Here is a 5,121-nt window from a genome sequence, read left to right as displayed (position 1 = left end):
GGCGGTAGCGTTGCCACCTACAAAAATATATTACAGGGTGCCTAACATCCCACCCCCCGTGAATCCTCCTGGCATTCACCATCAACTTCTAGTCTGGCTAGTCGGGATGCGGGCCTACGTAGGAGTCCACCGGCCGTTTTCACCTCTACGACTTGCACTTGCCCGTCTTTAGCTGGGAAAACCTGAGTGATACGGCCTCGTTGCCATTGCCTGCGGAATAGCGTTGCATCACATACTATCACCAGGTCATTCACTTTCAGTGGCGTAGCTTTATCTTGCCACTTTGTACGACGCAAAAGTTGGGGCAGGTACTCCGTAGTCCAGCGCTTCCATATACGGTCCTTTAGATTTTGTGCTATTCTCCATTGTTTGCGCAGGCAAATTTGCTCATTAACAGGGTGTGGTGTCTGCGTGGAATTTACGCAGCCGAGCAGGAAGTGGTTCGGCGTAAGCGGCTCGTCCTCTTCATGTGACACGGGTAAATCGGTTAAAGGGCGAGAATTAATAATGTTATCCGCTTCTATTAGCACGCTTTGCAACGTGCTTATCCTTGGCCCCACCTCTTTCAAAGTTTTATTTAAGAGTGCTTTGACGACTCTTATTAGGCGCTCCCAGCAGCCACCCGAGCTAGGGTTCAGAGGGCAATTGAACACCCACTCGATATTGTGTTTTGCTGCTTCTGACTGTATGTGATCTGTGTCAAACAGCTGCTCCGATGCTTTCAGCTCTTTCTGTGCACCGATGAAGTTGGTCCCGTTATCGCTCCTTATCCTCACAGGTGTGCCGCGGCGATTTATAAAATTGCGAAGGCACAGGATGAACGCGTCGCTTGAGGTGCGCAGCTCGGACAGTCAAACACGTAAATATGACGCCCCACCTCTTTTCTCGACGCCTGCCAATCGCTACGTGAAACGGACCAAATAAATCGACGCCAGTGTATGTGAAAGGGCGCACGTACGGGGCCACACGGTCAATCGGTAGTTGACCCATCATCGGTGGCTGTGGTTTTGCTCTGTCAACCGTGCATATGGGGCACTTTTGGCGTACTCGCATAAGTAACGCCTTCAAATTGGGAATCCTGTACCTTTGTCTGATGGCGTTGATAGTTACTGCGAGATTCTGATGGTGGTTCCTGTCATGGACTTCTTTGACAACTAAGGCTGACACTCCGTGTTCTGGTGGTAGCAAAATCGGTCGTCGCCCTTGGTATGGTAGGTATGCCGCCTCATCGATGCGGCCGCTCAGTCGTAGTACACCAATTTCATCAACATACGGTGACAGCTTGCATAGAGAGCTTCGCTTACTAAGTTTGCGCGCCGCTGCCAAGTCGGATATCTCATTCGCGTAGCACTCCAGCTGGACTAATTTGCAAATCATGTTTTCGGCAGCTTCGATTTCTGTCACGTTCAGGCTCGTTGATGAATTAACTTCGCTTCTTGGCTGCTTGCGGAACAGGTTCACTGCACGCATCACCCAAGCTGTAGTACGTCGCAGCTTCAGAAACGAACCAAATCTTGAGAAGTCTATGACCGAGTTGCGTGGCTGCACCAGTAGTATCGCTTCGGTCTTAATTTCTTCTGGAAGGACGCATTCCGGTTGTAGTGTTAGGGAAGGCCAATACTGCTCGTGGTACTTTAAGAAGTCGGGACCCTTTAACCAACGGTTATTGGTGTCGAATTTCGGTGGACATGATGGGCGCGTTGCAGCGTCTGCAGCATTTTCCCCAGTTGGCACCCATCGCCATTGTTCCGGGGCAGTGGAGGTAAGTATTTCGGATATGCGATGGCCGACAAACGCCTTGTATTTCCTCTGCGATGAATGTATCCACGGCAAAACGGTTTGCGAATCGCTCCAGAATACCGCCCGCTCGATGGTGAACTCGTGGGATTCTTGGATTAATTTGAACGGACAGCTGACTGCAGTTCTAGGCGCGGGATCGACATGAGCTTCGTCGGAGCGGTACGGGATTTTCCCATTACGAAGCTGACGTCAACGTTTTCTTCGTGGAGAACTCGTAAGTAACCCACCGCAGCAAACGTAACTTGACTTGCGTCGACAAACATGTGCACCTCGACTTTACCGATGCTTGCGACGTATGGCGAGTAACATCGTGGAATCGTGAATTGCCTCACGCTGTCAAACTCTTGCCACCATTGTGACCATTTCCTGCCCAGCTCCTTCGGAAGAATGTCATCCCATTCTATTTCGCTCTTCCAGGTCTCTTGAATTGTCTCTTGAATTAGAAGTTTAGTAATAATTAAGAAGTTAGACAACATACCAAACGAATCAAACACCGCCATAACGATGCGCAGTAATTCCCGCTTGGTTGGTGCACGCGCTCTGTTTAGTACTTCTTGAGGCACGCGATGAAACTGTGTGTGGAATCCGAACGTATCTTCTTTCGTGTTCCAGTACAGGCCGAGCACTTTGTCTGCTATTCCGTTTCGTTCCATGCTGACTGCTTCTCTTGCTGGCGACGTTGATTGTTGGTTCATTGTTTCTTCTACCTCACGACAGTTGGAGATACAATTTCGCAGCTCGAATCCCGCATGTCGATTTATTTTAACTATCTCTTGGCAGATTCTTACGGCTTCTTCGGGCTCGTTAAAGCTGACAACTAAATCGTCAGCATAGTGTTTGTTGATAATCGTGGATACGGCTTCCGGAAACTGTGCTCTAAATTCTTTGGCGTTTTTATTCTTTATGTATTCGGCTATGCATGGTGAGCATACAGCACCGAATATTAATGATGTCATCGCGTACTCTTCGATGGGTCGACTTTGGTCTCCGTCGCGCCATAAAAAGCGATGGGCGGTTGATCATTTTGGCGTATCTTTATTTGTGAAAAGATTTCACGAATGTCGGCTGATACTCCAATGCGCCCCTGGCGAAATTGCAATAAAATTCTTATCAGCGATTGTGCTTGTTCTGGACCTTTCAGAAGAGCCGAGTTGAGAGACACATTTGCTACGCTGGCTGAGGCATCAAAAACAATTCGTATTTTTTCCGGCTTATGGGGGTTGAAGACGGCGAAGTGGGGCAAGTACCACACGTTTAAGTCCGGCGCGCTGACTTCGGCTTCGTTCAGCTTTCTGGCGTACCCTCTTTCAAAATACTTGGACATTTCCTCTCTGTACCGCGTACGAAACTCGACGTCGCCTCTCATTCGTTTCTCCACTGTCCACAAGCGCTTTTCCGCCATGGCTCGACTGCTTGGCAATTTCGGCGGATACTCTTTCCACAGCAACCCGACTTCGTACTGGTGTCCCACTTTTCTGGTCGTTTGTTGTAAAGTTGAACGTGCGCGCTTCCCTTCGTCTGACTCTAACTTCTGCGGCGACGGATTGACGCCAAAACTATCTGCTGTGAAATATTCTTTTATTAAATCGTTCAGTTGCTGCAATTCTCGCACGAGCAGAACACGGGGGTTCAATGGTGATGGCAACTTCGTTGGACCATATGCCACCCAGCCAAGTGGAGTTTTCGCAGCCAAGGGACTATCGCTGCTGGGCTTGCACAATCGCTGTGGTGGCGCCGAGATGTGCGTGTTTTAACCCAATCAGCAACACTGGTTTTGCACGATAATAGTTCAAAATGGGCAGATCTTTAAGATGATCGAAATTTTCTTTTCTTAGTGACTGTTCGGGTAAATTCAAGTTTTTTACCGTGTACACATCTTTAAGCGCAAATCTATTCTTGTTAGTGCAGTTCTCGATTTCAACGGCAACCTTACTGGCTTGCTCGGTTACCATTTTATCGTCATACCACTGCAGCGTGAGTGGATGTACATCGCCTTTAGCACCGATCATATTTGCTACGCCGGCCTCCATTATCGACACTGACGAACCTTCGTCAAACATGGCGAGGACTTCCTGCTTGCCGTCCGGGCCGTAAATATTAACCGGTAACATTTTAAATAGCAAACCTTGCGAAATTTGTGTTACCCGACAATTTAACAGTGGCTGCACAGCGGCATCCGATTGCGTGACTCGACGTGGCGTTTGGTCAGCTGCTTCCTCATTGAGCAGTAGCTGGTTGTGGTATCGTTGGCATCCATTCACCTCGCACCTTCGCCTTGACCGACAATTCTGCGTGCAGTGGCCCTTGCGCAAACATGAAAAACATAATTGCTGTGTTTTGACTAGTTCCCACCGGTCCTGAACGCCTATCGACTTGAACGACTCACACTGTGCTATCATATGGCTTCCACTGCAGTGGTAACACTTTAAAGTGTCTTTCGCTCGGTTGATATGCATAAGGCGACGCGGATTGTTCGGCACAGCATTTTGTTTGCTGCTTTGTGTGCTTGTTGTCGGCATTAGACAAATTATCCTTGCCAAGTCGCTGAGCCACTCCGAAAAATGTTCGATTGTTGGATAAGGCGAGATGGTCGCAGCGTGCTTCGCCCTATCGAATTGTCTGGTTTGCGGCAGTTTGATAATCATTTCCTCAAGCAACGTCACGTTTGACAAATGTTGTTGACAATTCGCGGACTTCAGAAACGCCACCACATTACGGACTTTTGACGAAAACGGTATAATCCTTTCGACTTTGCTTTCAGGTATTGGCGGGAACTGCTGCAATTGGCTTATTTGCCCTTTAACCAAAATGTCGGGCCGACCAAACCGAAACTCAAGCTCACGCATCACGTTCGGCACATCATTCGGAAAAATTAACATGGCCGCCACTGCCTCTTTTGCCGGGCCAACCAGACATTTTTGCAATCGCATTAAATTTTGCCGGTGGCTGTAACGAAACGCCCGTGTCGTGTCGTTGAAATTTGCGTAGAACAATGGCCATTCTTCAATATTACCGCCAAACGTAGGCAAGTCGTACAACTTTATGTGCGAAACGGTATCCTCCACGACAGCCTGGCGTTGTTCGTCTTGTGCTGGCTGCACACTACTCCCACTTACACTTTGTGGCTGCATACCCTCGCGTAACCGTAATGCGTTCAGCGTGGCAATAATGGCGTTCACATTTTCTTCGCTGGGCGCTCCTTGTCCTTCCATCGTTGTACTTTCGAACGACGAATCACCTTCGCTGGTTTGTCTGCTATCTGCCTTTTCTGTCGCTCGATTCCGTAAAAAATATCTCCTCGGCTCCGACATGCAACTACCC

Source organism: Rhagoletis pomonella, unplaced genomic scaffold (genome assembly GCF_013731165.1).
Source record: "Rhagoletis pomonella isolate Grant_MI unplaced genomic scaffold, Rhpom_1.0 Rhpom_scaffold_00009, whole genome shotgun sequence".
NCBI lineage: Eukaryota > Metazoa > Arthropoda > Insecta > Diptera > Tephritidae > Rhagoletis > Rhagoletis pomonella.
The sequence above is the reverse complement of the archived record's forward strand: the minus strand, read 5'-3'. Positions refer to the sequence as shown.